Raw genomic sequence first — 12,255 nt, 5'->3', positions numbered from 1 at the left:
CTCAAGCACCACAGGCATTCGCATAGTGTGGGAATTAATGGATCGTGCAGTTTTTTGAGGGAGCGGAAATGGGTAAGCGCAAGGCTGCTACTGCACAACTGCTATGCAACAGGGCATATAATCCAGGCTCTCAGGATTTTGGGGTACCATGGTCCCCAGCCTTTGCAGTCCCAGCTGCATTCCAATCATGCCTTGAGTGAGTCTTTTTCCCACACACAGGTACAGCCTTCTCCGAGTGAAGGGGTCTGTGTGGGGCATCTCTCATCAGGGGAGATTTCAACATTGGAGTCCTGCATATCAAAGCAGTGGTAATGAACCTGGATCTGCCTGGCTGGCAGGTCTGTTATTTGGCTTTGGATGAACTGAGTGAGCCAGGAAAGTGCCCACGGCCCAAAGGCAAAGATCAGGAGCAGGCCTACAACAGGTCCTAGGAGGGAGGAAAGAAGGGTCGTTAGCCAAGGGGAGTTGGAAAACCAATTCTGGAACCACCCAAGCTCTTGTTCTCCTTTCCTTTTTCTCTTTTTCTAGTCCTTTTCCAACTTTTACCATACTGTCCCTGACTACTCTGGTGTGGTCTGTAAAGAAGCAACATTCTCTTCGGGCACAGTACAAAGGCCACCCTGTTGTAAAAAGAGGAGACCCAAGCCTCTCTTCTTCTGTAAAACTACCTCAGCTAGGGAGGAAAGGGATGACTCGAGGGCAGAAAATCCCCATTCAAGTTGGACAACATCCTCATCTATGGACAGTTGAAGCTCAGAGTAATGTTGTTTGGACAGGACCAGAGATGCAGTCCCTGTGCCTGTTCTGGCTTCTCCAATCCCCAAAAGGACTGCTAAGGTGATGGCAGTAACAGGCTCCTGTCAATGCAGTCATCCCAGCATGGCTTCTCTTCCTAGAGATCTAGGAATTGATGTGAGGAATAATAGGTTAGTCTAGGTGGAAGGGACCTAAGTGCCCAGAGTGGCAACACAGCGACCTGACCCAGTGATCTGCAGGTGCACTACATATGATGGGATTGGTGGGCTTCTTCTGCCTTCAGTGTTACAGGATTTTTTAAAAGAGTATCATTATAAGCAGAAGGTTAGAATCAACTGAGCAAGGAAGATTTGGGTCTATGACACATGCATGAGCCTAGTACAAGGCATCTTCTACCATTGCACCAATGAGGATGATGAGGGCTTCTGCGCTGATCATCCCTGCTCCTACTCCTGCTCCAACTGCTGTCCCCACTGGTCCTTCATGGGTGCCCTCTCTTTGGTGCTGCCCTGTTTGCTGTGTTACCTGCCAGCCACAGGCTGTGTCAAGCTGGCCCAACATGGCTATGATCGCCTGTGACACCAAGGCCAGCAAGTCCGACAAGCCTTTCTGACACCTTGGATGAAAATTCAGCACTGCCCTTGGAAACATGACCCCTGCTGTCAGACTGGATTTGTGACAAGCAGTGTCCTTGCTCAGCCAAGAACATGATTGACTATGGGACTTGTATACTGTGTGAAAGGTCTCAAACACAGTTTGTTGTAAATTTCCCACTGTCCCCCCACAGGAACTCTGAGCAGAGTGATACCAGAGCTAAAAGGCTGGTGGGGGTTGCTGTGGGTGAGGACAACAGCCTGGAAGGCTTGCCGGAGGGACAGCATTTGAAACAGAAGTTTCCTCAGGAAAGGGGCTATCTCTCCAGGGCAGATCAGGTATATTTAGAGCTCTAACCAAGTGTTCTGGTAACTATCTGGGAGCAGAGTGTATCTGGTCAAGAATGCAGGCCGAACCTCATCCCCATATAAGGACCAAGTGAGGTGGACTCCTGGGCTGGCTGGGCTAAGGGCGCAAAGCTGTGACCTTTCTGGGGTCATTCCTTAGCAAAAGAAATGTCCGGGTTGTTTACAGAAATAACAGATGCGGGCTCCAGGCTGTTGTGAAGCCCTGAGGGCGGCACCTATAGCTGATCCCATGGCATGGGCGGCGCCAACACCTGAACAGAGTCTCACATATTCAGACAGGTTCACTCTGTTTTTATGAGGGTGGAGGACTTTCTGTCAGGTAGTGTTTGCATTTTAAAAGGCCAAGTGTTTAACAAAGGTGCTTTTGTGTTCATTTGGCCCAAAAAGTCTCTCAGCCTCATCATTTAAGCGAGAGACAAATTCACTAAAAGTTCATCAGGGCCCTGATGAAGCTTTGCTAATGAGGTGGTAGCAGAACCCTTTTGGGGCAGGCGTTTTCAGGCCCAGACAACCGCGTTTTGAATCTGGGCCAGGAGGCCAGGAGGGAATTTTGCCTGTGCTGCATTTGTATCGTAAGGGGGGTTGCTGAGGAGGAGTTTCTTTAGCGTCCAGGTTTTTGAGGACGGCTGTTCGATATTTTTTTGAGCAACTTCTTGACAATTTTATGTTAATTCTGTTTTTCAGAGGACAAAGTCACCCCCAGAAGAGCCGCGTGGGCAAGAAAATACCAGTCATTAGGGGTCAACCAATGTTCGCTCTGGTTTTCCACCAAGACTAATGTAAAAGGAGCCATAGGATCATACTGAGCACAGGTGGATTTCAGCTTTTCAACAAGGCAGAAATTTAATTTGTTGTAGAGAGCCGTGCACGGCTGTGCCTCAAAGATGGCACAGCGTCTGGTTTCTGCCTTCCCGATGGCAGATGCTCCTTATTTGGCTAAGGCTAGGATCTGGCTTGCTTCTGCACACCTGGACCTAATCTGGCTTGCTTGCATATGTCTGACCCTAGCGGCATTGTCCACGTGGCACCACGGGGTTGATTGCTCAGTGGCTATAAAGGGCGTGGGCTGACTTTCCCGAGCAGTGATTGTGAGAGTGACTGTGAGAGTGAGAGGGGAGAGTGAGAGAGAGAGAGTGAGAGAGAAGAAGAAAATGACTTTCCCCGGGGTCAGAAGATTGTTCAAGGTTCCTGAATAAACTGCTTAGAGAAGAGTCTGGAGTCGCGTCGTCCTTGCTGGTCGAGGTGGACGCGACAGGTGGTGGCCCGTACAGGGACCCTTTAAGGCTCAGAACTCTTTGCAGTCAGGGCAGTGCACTGGTAAGTCCCCAGGTAAACGTAGAGCCGCGACCAAAGCGGACAGGAGAATTAAGCAGAGCTGCGACAAAAGCAGACGGGAGAATTAAGTAGAGCCGCGACAAAAGCGGAGAGGAAAATTAAAAATAAGGCATAGGGTAGTAATATAGTATAGAAAAAACTTAGAAGTGTAAGATTGTGTAGGAAAAATAAGTAAGGCAACTAGACAGAAAATCTCTTCAATTTTCTAACTTTGGGGGCTCTGAATGCAAACTGGGAAAAAAATCTTTTTATGGGTTTTACGGGTAGTAAAAAAGCTCTTCTTTGAGCTTATGGGGAAGAAAAAGTTTCCTATTGAAGCTTTTGTCCTGGGGACAGCTGAAATGCTAAGTCCAAGCGGCAGGAGAAAGTAACTTCTCCCTGAGGCAAAAATGGGGGTTTAAATGCTCATGGATAGGCAGAACTAACATAGTAAAAATGGCAATCTTACCAAAAGCAATCTACAGATTCAATGCAATCCCCATCAAAATACCAACACAATTCTTCACAGACCTGAAAAGAATAATACTCAACTTCATATGGAAAAACAAAAAACCCAGGATAGCCAAAAGAATCCTGTACAATAAAACAACCTCTGGAGGCATCACGATCCCTGACTTCAAGCTGTACTATAGAGCTACAGTAATAAAAACAGCTTGGTACTGGCATAAAAACCGACATGTGGACCAATGGAATCGAATTGAAGACCCTGACATTAATCCGCACACCTATGAACAAATAATTTTTGACAAAGAAGCCAAAAGTGCACAATGGAAAAAAGAAAGCATCTTCAACAAATGGTGCTGGCAAAACTGGATATCAACATGTAGAAGGCTGCAAATAGATCCATATCTATCACCGTGCACAAAACTTAAGTCCAAGTGGATCAAGGACCTCAACATAAATCCAGCTACTCTGAACCTGCTAGAAGAGAAAGTAGGAAGTAGTCTTGAACACATTGGCATAGGAGACCACTTTCTAAATAGAACACCAGTAGCACAGACACTGAGAGAAACAATCAATCAATGGGACCTCTTGAAACTGAGAAGCTTTTGTAGGGCAAAGGATACGGTCAACAAAGCAAAGCGACAGCCTACAGAATGGGAAAAGATCTTCACCAATCCCACATCTGACAGAGGACTGATATCCAGAATATATAAGGAACTCAAGAAATTAGACATCAAAATGCCCAACAGTCCAATTAAGAAATGGGCTATAGAACTAAACAGAGAATTCTCAACAGAGGAAACTCAAATGGCTGAAAGACATTTAAGGAATTGCTCAACATCCCTAATCATCAGGGAAATGCAAATCAAAACAACTCTGAGATACCACCTTATGCCTGTCAGAATGGCTAAGATCAAAAACACTGAAGACACCTTATGCTGGAGAGGATGTGGAGCTAGGGGAACTCTCCTCCACTGCTGGTGGGAATGCAAGCTTGTACAACCACTTTGGAAATCAATATGGCGATTTCTTAGAAAATTGGGAATCCATCTCCCCCAAGATCCAGCTATACCACTCTTGGGCATATACCCAAGGAATGCTCAACCACACCACAAGAGCACTTGTTCAGCTATGTTCATATCAGCGTTGTTTGTAATAGCCAGAACATGGAAACAACCTAGATGCCCTTCAACTGAAGAATGGATAAACAAAATGTGGTACATATACACAATGGAATACTACTCAGCAGAGAAAAACAATGACATCATGAGGTTTGCAGACAAATGGATGGATCTAGAAAAAATCATCCTGAGTGAGGTATCCCAGACTCAGAAAGACAAACATGGTATGTACTCACTCATAACAGGATACTAGATGTGGAACAAGGATGACTGGACTGCTACTCACATCACCAGGCAGGCTACCTGGAAAACAGGACCCCAAGAAAGACACAGGGATCGCCCAACGACAGAGAAATGGAATGAGATCTACATGAACAGCCTGGACAGGAGTGGGGGTAGTGAAGGGCGAGGGTCGAGGGAAAGAGAGCTTGGGTGAGTGGGAGATCCCAGCTGGATCAAAAACAGAGAGGGAGAACAAGGAATAGGAGACCATGGTAAATGAAGACCACATGAGAATAGGAAGAAACAAAGTGCTAGAGAGGCCCACAGAAATCCACAAAGATACCCCCACAACAGACTGCTGGCAATGGTCGAGAGACAATCCGAACTGACCTACTCTGGTCATGGGATGGCCAAACACCCTAATTGTCGTGCTAGAAACCTCATCCAACTACTGATGGATCTGGAGGCAGAGATCCATGACTAGGCCCCAGGTGGATCTCTGGGAGTCCAATTAGCGAGAATGAGGAGGGTTTATATGAGAGAGAATTGTTGAGACCAAGGTCGGATAAAGCACAGAGACAAATAGCCAAACAAACGGAAACACATGAAATATGAACCAATGACTGAGGGGTCACCAACTGGATCAGGCCCTCTGAGTGGGTGAGACAGTTGATTGGCCTGATCTGTTTGGGAGGCATCCAGGCAGTGGGACCGGGTCCTGTGCTCATTGCATGAGTTGGCTGTTTGAAACCTGGGGCCTATGCAGGGTCCCTTGGCTCAGCATGGGAGGAGGGGACTGGACCTACCTGGACTGAGTCCACCAGGTTGATCTCAGTCTGTGGGGAAGGCTTTGCCCTGGAGGAGATTGGAATGGGGGGCGGGCTGGGGGGAAGGTGAGGGGGGCGGGAGGGGGGAGAACAAGGGAATCTGTGGCTGATATGTAGAACTGAATTGCATTGCAAAATAAAAATTAAAAAAAAAAATGGGGGTTTAAGAAGTCAAAGTTTAAAGTTGCGAAGTTTTGGGAAAAGCTGGTCTTTCTCTCTCTTGGGGAAAAAATCTTTCTCTTAAACTATAAAGCTTTTCTTGGAAAATTTGGGGGAAAAAATCTCTCTAAAAAGCCTTAATCTTTCTCAAAAGCTCTCTTAAACTTAAAACTAAAGCCTTTCAGAACTCACCATCTCAGAAGGATAAAAATTAGAATCACCTGAAGATTAGTATAGGGACCACCTGTGATTAGCTCTAAGTGAAAACAACAAACCTCTTAAGATGGCAAAACCTCTCTAAGTTCTCTTTCAAGCTTTAAAAATCCTCCCTGCAATGCAGGAGGCAGGGACAAGTTCCTAAAAACCTCTTGTAAGCTCTGTCTCTTCAAGCTAGTAAAAGACAGTGGGTCGGAGTACCCTGAGGGAAACGCTTGGGAGAGTGTGGGTAAAGAGCTACAGAGAGCCCAAAAGGGCAGGGAAACTTTACCTGAGAAAAGCAAAAAAGCCAAGCTTTTCAGTTACAGCCGAGCTGAGGCATCAAGGGTTTTGTTTCTGAGTGAGCGGTTCAGAATGAAAAGGTGCTCCTAATGGTCCTAATGCAAAGATCCCCTGAAGCAATGCAAACTGTTAGCATTGTATCCTCGCTTCTGACCAAAAACCCAGAGTCCAGTGTCTCTGAGTTGGAGTGCATTTCGGAGATACTAGGATTCCTACAGTGGTAAACTTCCTGGGGCACAGAGCTGAGGCAGGAAGGTGCAGGACCCAGGGGAAGATTGCCAATGAACAAAACTAAAGCCAGTGGGAACGGCACAGTTGTCCACTTTCCTACAAGTCCCGGGTTGATCGGTCCACAGCTGCAAAAAGAAATCTGAGAAAAGCTTTCCTATCAGAATAAGGACCTTTCTGGGAAAATGGTAAAGCCGAACTGTGTCTGAAGCAGTTGTGCTGCTGAGTCAGAACGCTGTCTGGGGAAAGAGCCCAGCCAGGGCAGAACAGAACTAAGCTTTGTTTCAACTGACTCCGGATGAGGTGAGGGAGTGTAGCCCTGAGGGGTGATTGCCTCTGGCATAAGCTCTGTCCTTGAGTACCCAGACAAACACAACCCACTGGGGGATTGGGCCAGGTGAAGGCCTAATGAAACAAAATGCCTTATTTATCCTAATAGCTGTGCAAAGTTTTTACGGTAGTTGGATGACAAAAGCTACCTTTAAGAGCAAACAAGCCACTTTAAAATCCTTAAGAAAGCAAGAGAGAGCAGTTTATACACTGAACGTTGTCTTAGATATGAAGAAACTTATGTGAAATTAAAAATTATTTACCTCTTGAACAAACAGCCTGCAATGAGTGATTGCTTTGCAAATCTAATTAAGGGGATAAGAAACAAGCATTCAAAAAGAAATGACTGCTTTATAGATGGGAAACAAACTTCAGAAAAATTTGTCTTAAAAAGCTTCACCTGAAAGTTCCTTATAAGAAATCAATGCTAAATATTACAGCCGCTAATAACATCAGGAGTTAAAGCTAATAAAGTGAAAATACTAAATACAGTTCGGAGCTGTGCCACTTGTGGCTTTACTCGCTCCTTTAGAAAAATACTTTATATCACCTTATAGCTGTGCAGTATTTGGCAAAGAGCTTTACAGCAGCTAAATATGGTAATTTCACCCTCAGGGTGAAGTGAAGTTTTTCAGTGATAGAAACGTTTGTCTGAATTGAAGCACTTAGGGGAACTACTATGAATTTGGGTGAAGGGACAGCCTCTAGTTAAAAACCATCTACTGCTGACAGTGCATCTCTGCCGGTTTCGGAATGGCTGAGAGAACTGGCAACTTTGGAGTGTGGTGTCATCCCAAGAATGTTACAGTCCCCTAGCAACAACTATCAATTCTATAACAACACTCACTAAATCCCAGTGCTTTATAACAAAGCTGACTATAAACTCCAAACTTTAGAAATGATGTACGTACTTCCTGTCTAGTTAAGAGAATCTAACAGAAATAGTGATAATAATTAAGAGTAAGAAGTAAAAATTCTGTCTTGTTAAATCTGTTAAGAAATCTTTAAGTGTTTGCAAAGTTAGATACATGCTAATGGTAGCCCTGTAGAGTTTGCTTAATAGTTATTATGAATATAAGTGTGAAAATAGAACTGTAAGTAAATAAGTATAAGTAATATAAATGTAATAGATATATAAAAGAACAAGCTTGTAAGAAGATGCTAGTTGTAAATGCAAGTTTAAGTAAAAAGATAGAATGAATATAAGATGAAAGAAATAAGTAAGAAGATAGAATGAATATAAGATGAATATAAGTGAATAAGAAATATATGCTAACGTAGTTCTACAGTTTCCTTAAGAAGCATAGATAAGTAGATGTTAATGTTATATGTGATAGAGTTCCTTTAAGAATATAAGCTTGCAAGAAGTATCTAAGGTAGTCTTAAGACATGTAGTAATAAGCTTGTAAGAAGTAAAGATGTTAGTTGTAAGTGAAAGTTTAAACAAGAAATAAGATAAGAAGTATATAAGAAGTAATAAGAAATATATTTGCTAAAGTAGTTCTATAGTTTCAAAAGGTGTAAATGTTGATTGTGAATCTAAGCTTAATGTATGTGGTGAAAGAGCCTGAGATACAGAGTTAGTGTCCTAGTAGACTGCAAAGCAGGCAGTCTGAGCGGTTTTCAAAAGCTCCAAAAGCCGCTAAGAAACTAAGAATGGTGGATGCCAGAACCAGCACAACAAGGCCTCCACAGCTGAGATCTGTGGAAAATCAATGCAACACAGAAAAACCTGAGCTAACAGCGATTGAAGCCAGGCACGGTGGGTTTGTTGATGGGAGGATCCTCCACCACCATAAGAGGTCTTAATCCATACAGCCCTATGAAGGGCATGGTGAAGTGGAAAGATATCCTCACGGGCAGCTGGCATGGCCCTGATCCCGTGCTGACATGGGCACGAGGTTCTGTTTGTGTTTTTCCGCAGGACCGGCTTGACCCTATCTGGGTACCTGAATGATTGGTGCGACAGGCCCCTCAGACGGAGAGACGGGATGACACCCCGGAAGCTGATGTGCCTGATCCTGATAGCCCTGATTCTGACAAGCGTGCCAGCGGGAGCAGCTGACTACTCTGGGCTCTTATAAAAGCCTGGCTATACCCTTTGCCCATAACATCAATTCTAAAGAAGTGGGCGGGATTAGGTGCCCTGGCAGGCCTACTGGTACTTGTCTCCCTGATGTGCCTGTGGTGCATTGTTCGTTTAAGGGTTTCTCAGCAACGCAATGCAGCCATGATTATCCAAGCCTTTACAGCCATAGAAGCTGGACAGTCTCCCCAGGCCTGGCTGGCCGCATTAAAAGCTTGATCGCGCAGGATGCGAGGCTAGTGCACTGCACTTGGGTCTAGCTGTATTGCAAAACCCAAGAAGAGCAAGTCTAATTGCATGTGGGTTGATGCCCTAATTCCCACCTCTGCAAAAAAGGGTATCGGACGGGTCAAGTGTTCTCTGGGTGGATGACACCTGGACTAACACCAGTACAATGTCCAAGTTGTATTCTGGCAGAGATTAGACCTCTGCTCTTGCCTGCTGCTTAAAACAATAAAGGGGGAGCTGTAGAGAGCCGTGCACGGCTGTGCCTCAAAGATGGCACAGCGTCTGGTTTCTGCCTTCCCGATGGCAGATGCTCCTTATTTGGCTAAGGCTAGGATCTGGCTTGCTTCTGCACACCTGGACCTAATCTGGCTTGCTTGCATATGTCTGACCCTAGTGGCATTGTCCACGTGGCACCACGGGGTTGATTGCCCAGTGGCTATAAAGGGCGTGGGCTGACTTTCCCGAGCAGTGATTGTGAGAGTGACTGTGAGAGTGAGAGAGAGAGAGTGAGAGAGAAGAAGAAAATGACTTTCCCTGGGGTCAGAAGATTGTTCAAGGTTCCTGAATAAACTGCTTAGAGAAGAGTCTGGGGTCGCGTCGTCCTTGCTGGTTGAGGTGAACGCGACAATTTGTGATAAGTCTGTCCTGGTGGGGAGTCCTCTGATGATGGCTCCTCCTCCTCCTCCTCCTCCTCCTCCTCCTCCTCCTCCTCCTCCCCCTCCTCATTTTGATCTTCCAAACCCCCTCAGGGGCTGCTCTGGGTGGCCGCCTTGGATGAGTCTCCAGAGGTCTGGCTCCAGGTAACAGGAAATGCCAGGACAGGCTGGGGCTTACTTTTTGATTTAATAGATTTTTGAGATGGTTTTAGCGGGCCAGGAGCCACCACTTCAAGGGCAAGATCTTTAAGTTCTTTGTCAAAAGTTTTCAATTCCCTTAAAAGCTCAACATGTTCCCTGTGAGCCTGGAGGGCCTGTCAAAGTGAGCCGAGATCTGGGACAGGGGGAGCCAACCCATCAAGAATGGGCCCTCAAAAACGGTAAGATGGAGAAACATAGGGAGGGGGCATTGCAGAAGGAGGAACCGCCGGAGATTTTTGAGGTGGTATAAAAGGGCACAAGGACTCCTGTTTTACAAGGAGATTTTTGCAGTGGGGCCAGTCTGGATTATGGTAACGGGCCGCCCCTTTCTCTAGGGAAGCCTCCTCGATGGGGTCTAGAGGGGAGTTAGAGGTAAAATTATTAACAGAGAAATAAAGATGGGCAGGAGCGGACTCCTGGGGATTGTTAGGTTTAAAACTGATGAGCATCCCCTCTTCCTTAGAGCACAGGTCATGATCTGAGGGACAGACCCAAGGTGGACAAGAAGGCACTCGGGGGTCTTAGGGCAGGTAGACGGGGAGTGAAAGGCTTCTTTTAAGATTTTTTCTCGTATATTAATAAGCTCTTGTATGTCAGTGGAATGTTTATAGACCCTAAGAATGTCATTAATAAGCTTCCAGTAAGAAAATGTGGTGATGGGAACCTTCCCTAGTCCAAAAGTCCTGTAGCAATCATCTAAACATTCTCTGAGGTGTGCTCAACTTTTTTCATCTATGGTTCCTCCTTGGGGGAACCAAGAACATGTTTCTATAATATAATCAAAACAGGTGTTCCTTGTGTCTTCAGGGGCTCATTTAGGCCAGAAAGGAATAAATCTTGTGACGAAGTTGCCTGTCCCATGGCTCGTCACTTTCTTACCTGCGTCATCTCCACCCTCCTCTGGGATCACGTCCTGACCCAGGCGATTTCAGGGGGATCCAACAACTTCACCAAGGCCTTGGTCTTTCCTCTGGGAGACGACATTCTGAATCCTCAAGAGGTTGTTTTATCCACATTGGGAGCCAATTGCCCTGGGCTGCAGGGCTTTAACGGGTACTCGACCACCCTAAGGACGGAATATAGAGACAGGAGACACAAAGGAAATACACCAAGTCAAGATTCTGATCAATGTGCAACTTTATTTTTCTCCAGGAGGGTTTATACAGTTCCTGCAGGGTGGGGGGAGCAAGAAGCTGTCATCTGCATAAGGTGGGGCAAGCTAACAGGATGTTTATGTAGGATGTTTAGAGGGTGAAAGGGTCAAGGGCTCTGACTCAATGTCCTGTTGCTAGGCAATCTGACTTTAAGATAATCTAGTTCCCTGTCTTATGGGGGTCTGTATTTTTCCACTATCTAGAGATTCTATCCTTGTCCCTGACATGTATAAGTTTTCCCAGTGTGTATATCAATAACATGCCAGATACCAGAGTATGTCATAAGAGAGTGCCTTATCCCTGGTGCTTGTAGTTACAGACAGTAGTGAGCTGTCTTCTGGGTGCTGGGCATCAAAGTTGGGCCCTGTCAATAAGCAGCCAGTGCTCTCAGGTGTTGAACCATCTATTCAGTCCCATGAAAACGTCATTATAGCATTGAGGTGTGATGGATGATCCTGATTTCATCTTCAACTCAGCCCTAATTATTCTAAAGAAATTCAGTATTGAAAGGACCCAAAATTAACTTAGACATGGTACTTGAAAGTGTTTCTAAGCCCAAATCTCTACAAAATGAGGGAAGAGTACAAAAAAATTATCAGGAGTGTGATTGGCAATACAAGTCTTTCGTTTTTAAAGATTTATTTATTTTTATTATGTATGTAGTGTTCTGCCTGCATGCCAGAAGAGGTCATCAGATCTCATTTCAGATGGTATCCAGCCCACAACAATACAAGTCTTAAAAAGTGTCTGACTGCTGGACCAAAGCCATGAGACATGAGTTTATCTCCAATGCAAAAAAATGAAGAGCAATGTGGGCCCACAAGGACAATTGTCAGGTGTACTCATTCTGGAGTTTATGTCTCCTGTAAGGAGAGAAGAGGAAATAGCAGGCATGAAGACTGACTTGTCTGAATGGAATCCTATTCTGCTTTCTTGATGCCTATAAAACTTTCTGTTGGGCCCCTGAATTGTGGTGACTACAGATGACATCCACCTTGTCAGGAGATGCTGAGACTTAAACAGAAGTCACTCTAAACCTGGGGCAATC

General features: G+C 45.3%; 1 pseudogene; it reads left to right on the top strand.

The window, feature by feature from the left end:
* The first annotated feature begins 8,713 nt into the window (after positions 1–8,713).
* Positions 8,714–12,255, top strand: part of LOC131900957 (zinc finger protein 431-like) — a 30,716-nt pseudogene continuing 27,174 nt past the window's right edge.

This window comes from Peromyscus eremicus, unplaced genomic scaffold (assembly GCF_949786415.1).
Source record: "Peromyscus eremicus unplaced genomic scaffold, PerEre_H2_v1 PerEre#2#chrX_unloc_1, whole genome shotgun sequence".
Classification (NCBI taxonomy): Eukaryota; Metazoa; Chordata; class Mammalia; order Rodentia; family Cricetidae; genus Peromyscus; species Peromyscus eremicus.
This window is presented reverse-complemented; position numbering and strand designations above follow the sequence as displayed.